The sequence below is a fragment of the Equus przewalskii genome, chromosome 30 (assembly GCF_037783145.1).
Source record: "Equus przewalskii isolate Varuska chromosome 30, EquPr2, whole genome shotgun sequence".
NCBI lineage: Eukaryota > Metazoa > Chordata > Mammalia > Perissodactyla > Equidae > Equus > Equus przewalskii.
Window position 1 is genome coordinate 9,976,215 of NC_091860.1, and position 12,637 is coordinate 9,988,851.

General features: G+C 44.2%; 1 long non-coding RNA gene across 2 annotated transcripts in view; it reads left to right on the forward strand.

Annotated features, from left to right (window-relative positions):
• The first annotated feature begins 723 nt into the window (after positions 1-723).
• Positions 724-12,637, forward strand: part of LOC139080473 (uncharacterized) — a 28,244-nt gene continuing 16,330 nt past the window's right edge. Inside the window, exon 1 of one of the 2 annotated variants that reach the window (XR_011535005.1) lies at positions 724-955. This is a non-coding gene — a long non-coding RNA (uncharacterized lncRNA). The remainder of the gene's footprint in view (positions 956-12,637) is intronic. The other variant, XR_011535006.1, reaches the window with a different exon arrangement.

Below are 12,637 nucleotides of genomic sequence, written 5' to 3' on the forward strand. Positions count from 1 at the left end.
GTCCTGTTTTCTTTCCCTTTATTTTTAACTCAACCTAGATAATTTTTTTTTCTTGCAAGATGTTCGTTGCCATCTGCTGACCAGACTCTGTTACTGCAAATAAAACTGCAAACTTGATGGCCAGGCTGAGACGACTGGGCGTCCTTGTGTCCTCATGCTTCCAAACTAATTGAAAGCAAGATTGACGTCTCTGTTTAAGTAGGATCCCTGTGGTAGTAGGCTCAGAAAACAACGGTGGCACAGTGTGGCTTGGTAGGGGATTGAAAAATAGCGAAGGAGCAGGCAAATGCCACATCATTGAGTTAATAACCAAAGGGTGCCCATCCTTTTGCTTCTTCAGATGTGTAAACAAAGGGCAAAGATCACAAATCCCAATATTTACTCATAAAAAGTTGGTTGAGAATATCACCATTTAATGCTTTAAGGAGGAAGTGACGAATTTAGATATAATGATCTAAAATAAAGGGAAAATGAATAAGCACGAGTCGTTAGGATTGATCCTAGTGGGGTCTTGGCTATGGGATTAATGGCCTAGGAGAGAGGCCCAGATGAGGGTGGGCTGCCCCCAATATGTACAAATGGAGATCCACATACCACTTGTCCAATATTGAAAATGATAGATCAAGCCACAAAAAGTTATATAAAATATATCTTCTCCTCCTCCCTTGACAAATAGAGCTTCACAATGACATGGAATGTCAGGTGTGTGTTCAGAACTCAGATTCCTCAATGTTAAGTGCCAGAATGGTCACCTGCAAGGACAACCGGCCTCTGTGCCCCTGGCTTTCCACGCAGTCCCTTCTCTTGTCACCTTTGGCTCCCTCCTGCCTGGTGAGGTGGCTTCAGTGTGTGGCTATCCCAGCTTCACAACCAAGTTCTCTCTGAAGCCCCTGACTCTCCGGCCTCGGGGTACGCACGCTGGTAGCCTGCTTGGCCCTCCAGAGGATGGACCCTGGTGAGAGACAGCAGAGAGGCTGGAGCTGACTTGAGACTGTTGGAGTAGATCATTCCAGGGTCCGAGCGTCCCAGGGTCCCAGTGGTGAGACGTCTGGCTGGAGAGGGCAGATCAATTCTTCTAAAGTTTGGTGCTGGGGGCAGTGCTGATGTGAGGGGCTGAGGGAGTGGGGGAATTGGACAGGAAGGCATGCTGGGAGCTGGGAGTGGGAATGTCCTCTGCTGCGCCCCCCACCACCATCCTTCCTTTTCTTGACCCTCCTCAAATTACACCCATTATTCAAGGCTATTCCTGCCAAAACGCCTTTACAGTCTTCAGGTATGATAGCGTCCAACTCCTCTGCCTGGCATTCCAGCTTTGTGTCATTTGCCTTTTGTTGACCTTTCTGAAGAAGCACAAGGATGCATGGCCTTTAAAATTAACGCAATTAAATGGGTATTTGTGCTTCCTATTTTTTAGCGGTTTATCAAGCCAAGATATTGTAACTTAAAATAAAAATTCAACAGAGATGTTCTTAAAGTGATCTACATAATCTGATCCCTCTGCTGTCTTTCTGACCTCATCCCTTACTCCTGCCCTCTTTGGTTTTAGAGACGGCCACTGGATCTACAAGCTCGTCGTGTGCACATCCATCTTCCTCTGGTACACACGCACCTTCAGAGCAACACAGCCAGGCAGACCTGGCTGCTTGGCAGAACTTCTGCCTCCTTCCTGTGTCAGTCTGCCAAGACTGCCATAACGAAATACCACAGATTAGGTAGTATAAACAACAGAAGTTTATTTTCTCACAGTTCTAGAGACTGGAAGTCCAAGACCAGGGTGTGGGCAGGGTTGGTTTGTCCTGAGGCCCCTCTCCTTGGTGGGCAGATGGCCACTTTCTCCCTGCGTCCTCACACGGTCTTTCCTCCATGCATATTCTTGGTGTCTCTGTGTGTGTCCTCATCTTCTCTTCTTATAAGGACACCAGTCCTCTTGGATTAGGACCCCCCTTATTGGTCTCATTTTAGCATAATTACCTCTTGAAAAATCCTATCTCCAATTACAATCACATTCTGAGGTACTAGGTGTTAGGGCTTCCATATACGAATTTGGGGGAAAACACAATTCATCCCGTAACCCAAGGAAGATGTTTAGAATAATGTTAGCAATGAAGGTAAGGAGTGTCACGAAAAATGTTGCAAACTGAAGAAAAGGACTGGGCACATACAAGGGAGGGTCTCACTGTAACTCCTTCACTCTTAGGTCTAGATCCTTAGAGGACTTATGTTTATAAGTAGCCTTTACAAAGAAGGGAGGTCCAGAGCCATTGACTAACATTGGCCAAAGAAGGAGATTCTGTGGCTCATCCCTGGTACCTCCAAACTGAATAAACACTTACTCGTGTTTCCTTGTCCATTTCCTCCTGATGGTTTAGCGCCCCTCTTTCAGGAGCTCACTTTCCTGGTCCTCTGCAAAGCATTCTCTCAGGGTGTTGTGCACTATTTCTCATCACCTACCTCACAAACTCCTTTTCTGGCCACCTCTAGTCCATTTTTAGCACAATGTTCCATCCTTTGGCATCTGTTCTTGTCACTCCAGATGCTCTCCCTGGGTCACCCATGTTAGTTCCTTGGCTTCAAATGCAACTTTGATGCAAATGACTCCGAATCTATGTTCCTACTTGGAATGCGTCTACTACACATCTCCCACGTGGGTGAAACATGGGTACCTTCACACTCAGGATATCTAAAGCCAGATTAATCATCTTCCTCCCCAAATCTGCTCCATGTTCTGTCCTTCATATATCAGCATCAGTACAGCCAGAGAGCTCAGAGCCAAATTACACTTCTCCCCCTCACTGAGTCCCACATTCAAACATTCGCCAGTGTGTTTTCTCTCTTTCTGAGGTCATTTCTTCATTTCTTCCTCCCTTCCTCTTCAAGTCAATGCCCTTGTTTTTGACCTCCTCATCCAGCCAGGTGACTGAATTTTCTTCTTGATTCCTTTCTGTTCAATTTCACTCTGTTCATTTTCTTATATTTAAAAACTATTAAAAATTAACAGTTTTGACTGTTGGTCACATTTGATTGAATTCTTTTTTATAAAAATTTTGTTACGGACTTTTATTTTATAGTGTATTTCAAAGTCGATCACAAACCCAGCAGAAGAGGAGGTAGAAATTAGGGAAGCAAAGATGTATCTGCCAAAAAAATTTTAACCAAAAAATTTATTGGATGGGCTCTTGAATAGATGTATGTATTTTTAATTTTTGTAAATTAAATACTTTTAGTTATAATAAAGGAGCTTGCTATTTAAAGGACTCATTTTCATGGACCCTATAATGAAACAAAGAATCTTTTTAGAAAGGGAACAATGGCCAGAAATTAATTTAAAAAAAAAATTCAAGGATTTATGTTGGAGTTACATGCAGTGAAGCATTCTTTTTTAAAAAATTCATTTAATTCTTATTAAATCATGAAATTAATTAAGCTTTATAAAGTTAACAAATATTTTGTTTCCCCAAATTATTCCATTATTCTTTGAGGCAGCTATTACGTCAAATTTAGATTATAACATTCAAATTAATTTTTATTACAGCTACATATATATGTATATCCAGAACAAGTAATATGCACTCTTGTTTTAAATTTGTAGAAGTAGTATTATATATAGCTTCAATGTGATTTTAAAATCGTCATTATAGTTTAGGATCTATCCCTGTGGATGTATATGAGTGTGTGATGCGTGTGATGTATCTCTATGTGTTGTTGTTAGGGCCATGGAGTTGATTCTGACTCCTAGTGACCCTGTGTACAACTCTGCCCAGTCTTTTTGTGCTATCCTCTCACCTTCTGACACTCTATCACACAATACTCCATTGCTATTCAGAGGGTTTTCATGGCCAATTTTTTCAGAAGTGGGTGGCCAGGTCCTTGTTCCTAGTCTGTCTAGTCTGGAAGCTCCACTGAGACCTGTCCACCGTGGGTGACCCTGCTGGTATTGGAAATACTGCTGGCAGAGCTTTCAGCATCACAGCAACACACAGCCCCCAAAGTATGACACCTGAAAGGTGGGTGGTGTGGTTCCCAGACAGGGAAGGAATCCGGATCTTGGTGGTAAGAGTGCCGAATCTTAACCACTAGGCCACCAGCGCTGGTATCTGTATGTGTACATACATTATCTATCTATCTATCTATCTATCTATCTATCTATCTATCTATCATCTATAAATAAGATTTATTCACTCTTTTTACTTCTGAATCCTAGTCAAACACATAAAAATATCACAATTAGTTATTTATCCTTTGGTTAATGGCTGACTTTTCTCCAATGAACATTACTGTAGATGTCTCCTTGTGCTCATGTGCAAAATTTTTCTTTGGGGATATACTTGGAAGTATATTTGTTAGATCATTTTAAGCCTTAATAAAAGGGATTTTTTGAAGGGAAGGATTGGGGGACCGAAGCTGGAAAGGTGAGGGTAACAACACAAGGTCCCACCCTCTTCCCATGTTCCCCACAGGCTCTGGGTCTCTCTTGTGGCATCTCTGCTTCTCTCGGTGCAGCAGCTCCACCCCCTTCTCTTTGTCTCCTGGCTTCCTCAGCCCCGTGCATTTCTCTCTCCTCATAACTGTAGCTTTCACGGGGCTGTGGGTCATCATGGCCCAGCCTCTATTTCACGGCACCCTTAGTGCTTCTGACCTCTCTGCTGACTCAGTCTCTCTGTGCTTATCAATTCCAAATTCTCAAAACCACCATCCGGTTGGCCTTTCTGAGCCAGGCTTTATGGAAAGATGCTGGCTTCCTGTGGCTGCTATGGATTGGCGATGGGCTGGGGGGTTGGGTTCTGTTATACAAATCTTTGCAACAGCAGAGCCAGGGGTGAGGGGGCTCAGAGTGAGGGGTGGGTGTGGCAAGCATTCTGAGACTTTGTTGTCCAGTACACTCCTAATTTCCCTCAAAACTCAGCTAAAACATCTCATGCTTCAGGAACCTTCTATGACCTCCCTATCCAATTTAGATGACTTCCTCTTTTCTTTCATGGTCTCAACACATACCTCTAAGATAATATTAACAATTTTGATCTCTTATTTCTGATAGATGTTAGTCACCTTGATGGCAGGAGCCACATCTCAATTTGCTTTGCCCAGAGTCCAACATGGCAGGTGACACATGTCAGATAATTAATAAATGCATGAGGCTGAGGCCATCAAAAATGCCCTAGAGACTGGAACAGTCAGCAAATGCTTCATGCATGAATTGGAGCTTAAGCTGGGCCCTACATTTAATCTGATTGCATTGGACTTTTTCAAGGTTATAGCCAATTTTTCTCCCTTAATTTCAGCAGGCTGATCTTAATCTCATCACAAACTGAGCACACCTTTCTCTGACCTTTCCTTGAACTCTTTTCTGTCTCCACCATCTCCAAACCCCCTTCTCCCCCACGCCAACAATTCCACATCTACAACTCCAAAACTTTCCCCAGGTTTCTAGACCTGCCCACATTCTCTCCAAGAGGGTAGGGCCTCAAAGTCAAGTGAAACACAAAAAGTCAAAAGATGGTCAAAGAATTCTTAAAGCCAGGAGAGTAAACTAAGTGAGTTCAAGAAAAGAAGAATGTGCTGAGAGTAGAGTGTTTGCAGTTGAGACTGTGGAGGGATGGTGGCATGGGGGTGACACACTGCAGGGCATGAGGGAGAGAGAGGCTGAGTAGGTGCTCACAGATCCCTGGAAGAGAGGAAGGGAAGGACGGGAGGGGCCAGGGCATCTGTGGATACTAAGTCACCACGAGTTCCAATGAGTGGTGCTGAAGGGAGTGCCAGGGAAGAAGGAGTTGCCCTCATGGGGCAATGAGGGGCAGGATGACTCAGTGATCTGTAAAGGGCTGCAGCAAGGAGGGGTGGTGGGTGGGAGACTGAGGACATGAGAATTTTACAGGGGAAAGGGAAAGTGGTCTGGAGTTGCTAAGAGGGGCATGGAGGGGGCCTACCCTTCCTCCAAGGCCTGTGTGGAGAGTAGACAGCTGCCCCTTGAGGGGACTGTAAGAGGCAGTGGCCTCAGGAGCAAAACAGTAAAGGGACCCTTCAGAGAGGTGGCTGAGGATACAGGGCTTTGGCCTAAGACTGACTATGATCCCAAAGGGTGCAGTGGAAGGGTATCAAAAGATGAGACTGATGGAAGGTGGCATCAGGTGGCAGCCCTGCAAAGGCCCACAGGGAAGGAGGATGACAGGGAGTCCACCCTCCTGTGGAGACCGACTCCTACAGGGAAAAGGACATCATGAGACACCACCAAATGGTCTCAAGACAGACGGTGGCCCTGAAGATTGAGAGCTGGGGGCAGGGAGCAGAGCTCTTCCCAGGGACACACAGAGTTTTGGGGGCCCCTGATCATTCCTACAATGGCTGGGTGGAGGCTGGAGGGGGGGAGACTCAACGCCCTGGGTAAACATCACCCAAGCTGAGAGCAGTGGCACCTGAGAACCAGGCTCTGGCCGGAGGTGCCTACTCCATCATGATTAACCAACCCTAAGGTGGCTGGTTCTGGCTTTGATTCAACCTAGAGGCTCCCACAAGCCTCCTGGTGTTGCCTGGGGACCTTGAGACAGGGAGTTCCCGAGACCCACAGGTCAAGGCAGCAAGAGGGTTGCTTCTCTCCTCCGGCAAGGTCATCCTTGCTGCCGCTGGTGCCAGCACCACCTCCACTCCTCTCATGCACTTCCAGGGCCCTGGGACTCCCTGCTCTAGCTCACTCCTCCACTTGGTTCATTTTGTTTTCCCTGGTGTCAATTCAGTCTACGTGTATTTCATAATTTCACAAAGAATCGCCCACCACCCTTGCCTCTTCCCAGAAAAAAAGCTTCTTTCTGTAGCCATTTAAAAGTTAAAAACAAAATGACAATGGACAAGGTAGTTTTACTCTAATTATTTCACAACCTGTTTACTACAATCAGAATTTAAATTTCCTACGAGTGACTAAAATTCAACTGTAACCTAGGGAAAATTCCGTTCTACAAGGTGGCAAACTCTCATAGAAAAACAACCACTGTTAGAACAGCCTTTCCATTTCATACAGGTCATGGGTCAGATTTTTAGCTGCATAAAACCTGAATAGTTTTGCATGTTTTCTTCTACAGGTGGCTCATTCATCTAATGGCTACAGCCATGCCTTAGTCAGGGGCAGGGCCATGTGTCCCTCCAAAAGCTGAGCCGTGCTGGGGAGCAACAGATTGAGGGGATCTGGCCTGACTCATTCCACAACCGTCAGGCCCCAGAAACTATCTGGAAGCTTGCTGAGATCCGGGACAGAGCCACATTGTCCTGGAAATAGTCCAGAGGTCTAGTCCAGTGTTATAGCGGAAACATAAGGCATCTCAAGACCCAGGTTGGATGGGGAAGTTCTCGGGGAAGTCAGGTTCTGCATGTCAGGATTGGAGGTCAGAAATCCCCTACCTTTCTCCCCTGAAATACAGGATGGGTTGCTGGGGAACCGAAGCCCTTTGGACTCTCTCCTGGGGAGACGGATCTGCCTCAGACAGGATGTGGCTCTGTTGGAGGTTGTTGCCAAGGGCGCTGGCCCAGCCCTCCCTCAAAAAGAAAGCAGGAGCCCCCCTGACACTCCGGACCTGCAGCTGGTTGCACTGTTAGATTTTGGGAGAGGCTGTTACAGATGGTGGTGGGGAACTCAGGGACCATGTGCACATGGTTCTTCCCTGAGCTTTTGCCATTTGTGTGACAGCCTCTTATGTCAAAAGCCTCTTCATGATGTCCTCCATGCTTTCCCTGGTGGTCATCCTTGCTGCTGTGATAGAGGTATTCGTTTTCTCTCTACCATCCTCTTCAGATATGGCTTGTCGTACCCTTACTGGTTCTCAGAATTCTTGTTTTTCTCCAAAGTGGCCATAGAAATGTGAATTTCACTGTGGCTAAACTGTTACTCTAAGTAAATGTTTGAATGTGAGTCTCCTCACTCATGGGGGTCTCCAAGCTCATCCTTGGAGAAGTCTAGGAAAGACTACAATGCCACCCAGAGAGCTGGCCAAACCTCAAACCCATCTGGGATCCAAGAAATAACTATGTCATTTTCAAACAGCTCATGGATGACAACTGGAAATGACTTTAAAATTTGAGCTGGCAAAGAGGAAGCTGTCCTTGCCGCCAACTGCACATGGCTAGAGAGGGAAGAGTGCTCTGTGGAGCCCCCATTCTGCTACTTCCTTTTGAAGATTTCTAGGGTGAATTTCACAACAGTTACTGTTTTCTGTGCCCCACAAAAATTCACGTTGGCTTTGTAGTGACCCCTCTGGCTATGAACAACTATCATGGTGGAGCAGACATGAGATAGTATCTGTCACATACCAAGTTGGACCATTGTGCATATCTTGTTCCTCTACATTTATCAGAGGCATCTTCACACCAGCATCTTCATACCATTCATTTATTTAATTGCTGCATGACAAACCACACCCAGATTAGTGGCTTAAGTCAACAGCACTAGCAATATATTGTTTCTCACGACTTTGCAGATTGACGTGGTAGTTCTCCTGCTTCAGGTAGTTCTTTGTTGGCTGGAGCCCTGGGATGGCTGGATGGTCCCAAATGTTTGTACTAACCTGGCTGTCAGTTGATACTGGCTTCTAGTTGGGAGCTCACCTGGGGCTGTCAGCCAGGGCCCTCAATTCTCTTCCAGCGGGCCTTATCGCATGACTATAGGGCTTCCTCCATCATGGTGGCAGGGAGTGAGAAGATGAAAGGGAATGGAAAGTTAGCTATGACTCAGATACTGTATACGTCCTGACTTCTTTCCACTCCTATCTGGCCTAATTTTTGGAAACTCAAAGCTAAAACTAGATGAGTTTACAGCATTATTTTTTTGGTGTTGGTTGGCGGTGGGGGGGGGATAATAGAGATTAAAGGGAATATCAATTTAAATAAATTAGCTAATGTTTCAACAAAGGGACATCCCATTTATGCTTCTTTTAACACTACATAGATTTTGTACAATACCTGTTTCATTGGATGCAGATTTTTGGACCTTGATCTAAGCTTTCATCTGTCTTTCTATAGTTATATCAGCTGTTTTAACATGTCACAGCATGACTGTAACATGTGTCTCTGCAATAATTAGTCCTGAAATCTGTTAATTTAGGTGAAACTAAATACTTTTTTTTTTAAAATAAGATTGGCACCTAAGCTAACAACTGTTGCCAATCTTTTTTTTTGTTTTTTTAATTCTTTCTCCCCAAAGCACCCCCAGTACATAGTTGTAGATTCTAGTTGTGAATGCCTCTGGTCATGCCATGTGGGACGCTGCCTCAGCATGGCCTGATGAGCAGTGCCATGTCTGTGTCTGGGATCCGAACTAGTGAAACCCTAGGCCGCTGAAGCAGAGCGCGTGAGCTTAACCACTCGGCCATGGGACCGGCCCTGGTACTTTTAAAAAATAAGGAATATAGTATATTGTATTTTTACAAAAGCATTCTGTCTATCTACCTAGTAGGCGGAATAATGACCCCTCCCCAAATGTCCATGTTCGAATCTCCAGACTTGTGACTATGTTGCCTTGCATGGCAAAACGGACTTTACAGATGTGGTGAAGGTTATAGACCTTGAGATGGGAGATTATCCTGGGTTACCTGGGTGGGCCAGTGAAATCAAGTGAGTCCTCATAAGTGGAGAACCTTTCCTGGCTATGATCAGAGAGAGATGTGGCCACAGACTCAGGGTCAAGAGATGCTACATTGCTGGATTTGAAGATGGAGGAAGAGGACAAAGTCCAAGGAATGCAAGAATTCTCTAGAAGATGGAAAAGGCAAAGAAACAGATTCACTCCTAGAGCCTCCAGGAAGGAATGTAGCCCTGCAGACGCCTTGATTTTAACTGAAGGAGAGGATGTTACACTTGTGGCTCACACAACCGTGAGGTAATACATTTGTGTTGTTTTAAGCCACCAAGTCAGGGCAACCTTCTGTCAGTTTGCTTACTGTTAATGGTCAATGTTTCTGTGTGGTAGCCTTTTTTTTTTAAAAAAAAAAATTCTCTTTTTTTTGTACTTTTAAGTTTTGCTTAGATTCTTTGAAAAGAGTGCACAATTTTTCAGAACAATGATGGTGTTTATGAGCAGGAAGAACACGAGAGGAATAAGGAAAAGAGGAGAAGTGAGGCAAAGGAAGAGGAAAAAGAAATAGAAGGTTCTGGGATGGCTTCTTTTAGAATTTTATGGCCCATTGGGCATTGATTAGCCAAACAAATCCAGCCTCGGTTAGAAGAGGCTGACGTTGGGCCGAGCTGGCTGGTAGCTGTTTCTCTGTCCATCCGTGTGCTTGTTTGGAGCTGTCACGTGATCAACTCGGAATCCACCCCACTCAAAAGGAAGCTTGGCATGGAGGAGTTTCAGTGTGTTTTTTGGCTTTAAAAAAAATCCACCCTGAAATTTTAAAACATTACTTTTGAGGTTATGAATCCTCATTGGGTAACCTATAATGTGTGTTTTCTGGATCTCTTCATTTCCCTTATATCACATTTGCCTTCCTTGACATTTCTGATAAGGAGACCAGAATGCGTTGTGGCTTTTCTTAAGCCATTGGATCTCGCCATCGGCTTCTTGGCATTCATCTGCATTCTCCTCACAGCAGCCCAGTGATCCTTTTCAACATGTCTCGTCACATCTCTCTTCTGCTCAAATCCTCCCATGGCTTTCCATCTTGCTCAGAATAAAACCCAAAGTCCTTCCTGTTGTCTACGAGGCCCATCATGAGCTGGCCCTATGCCTCTCTGATTCTATCTCCAGTGCTGTCTTGTTGCTTAAGCTACTCCCGTCACACTGGCCTCCTCGGTGTTCCTTCCTCCCTTGAAGAACATGCTCGCTTCAGGGCCACAGCACCTGCTTTTATCCCTGCCTGGAATCTCTTTTCCCATACGGCTCTGGGGCTCACTCCCTCACTCTTTCAGATCTCTCCTCAAACGCCCATTTCCAGAAAGATCTTCCAATCACTCTACATAAACCTCCCAACTGTTGTGCTCTATCTCTTGTAACTTACTTTATTTTTCTTTAAAGAACTTATCTCCAACTGTCCTAAGATCTCTTTCTCTCTCATCTGTGTGTGTCTTTATTTCTTTACTAATTGTCTCTATCGACTAGATTTTAAGCTCCATGAGATAAGGGGACTCTCTTTATTTTTAAGTGCTGTGTCTTTACTGCACAGCATAAGTTTTCAATAAATATTTGGTGAATGAGTTAATGCACGGATAGCAATAAACTTAATGATATTCCAGTAAAACAGCATCTATGTATTTCTACAGAAAACAGTGTTTCTAAACACAAAGATCAGAGGATGCTTGCTTTCTAATAACTTATGGGTCCTGTTTAACATGCATATTTCTGGGCAGTGCCACTGAGTCTGAAAGCCTGGGGATGGACTCTGACATCTGCATTTATAGCAAAGTCCTCACGTGATCCCATCACCAATGCTTGAAACGCACTGGTCTGTCACATCCTATGAAAGAATGGATACAAGAGAAATCCAGATGGTCAAGTTCCTTCTAAGAGTTGACTGCCTTTTCTTGAAGGAGAAAGAACATGTAACATAGAATAATGCAAAAAAAAAAATCACTAGAACCAACAAATATCATGCAAACTGAACACACCAGTGATGACTGATAAGGTGATTATGGTCAGCCCTTATTCAAAAAAAATTTCAAGAGGGTCTAAGTCTCCTGGGTTTATATATAACAACCAGTGTTATAATTGAGTAGTAAGGCTCCTTGTCATTTCCTAGAGTCTCAAATTTATATGATTTAAGAAACATCCACGGCAGCAGAAACCACTATTAGTCTGAGCCAACAGTGATAAAGCTAATGGAAACTTCCCCTCCTTCTGAGGAGATTTCAGTGTCTTTGGGTCTCTCCTATTTAACTTTACCTGGGATTCTAACAGGCATGTGACTCTTTGGAGGTCACCACACAGACCTAACAAGACACAATCTGGACTCTCCAGTTGAAAGCGATGATGACAGAATAATCCTTAGAGGCGTCTGGGACCCAGGACTGATTGGGTTTTCAAGTCACCCATGCTTCTGGGTAATTAATAATTATTTTTTTCTATTCATTTATTCTAAAATATTTATTGAGACCACATCAGGTTATTATAATAACAATAAACATTGTCATCATAATTGCTAACTTTTTAAAGCATTTACCATTTGTCTGGTTCCGTTCTAGCACCTCATATCATCATCATGGCAACCCACAGAGGCAGGTGCTGTTATTATTATCCTCAATTTAATGATGAAGAATAGAAAGCACAGAGAGGTACTCCATAGATGTTGAGATAGTAAGTAAAGTCAAGGCACTTACATGATAGACAAAAACAAATTTCATAGGAAATCATTTCAAGTTATGAAGGCTCCAAGGATGGAAAGGTTTGCGACAGGGGAGTTATAGAGAAATAAAGATTTGAGTTGGATATTAAATATCTTAAAGGAGTTATAGACTCAGAGGTGGCATATGGAGAAGAGTGGGCAAGGAAGAGGAGGGTGGAGGCATTCCAGGCAGAAAAATCCTCAACATTTTGACTATGCTAAATTGGCATTTGGGGGGACGGACTGGTGGCTAGTAGTTAAGTTTGCGTGTTCCACTTAGGTGGCCCAGGGTTTGTGGGTTCAGATCCTGGGTGCTGACCTACACACCGCTCATCAGCCTATGC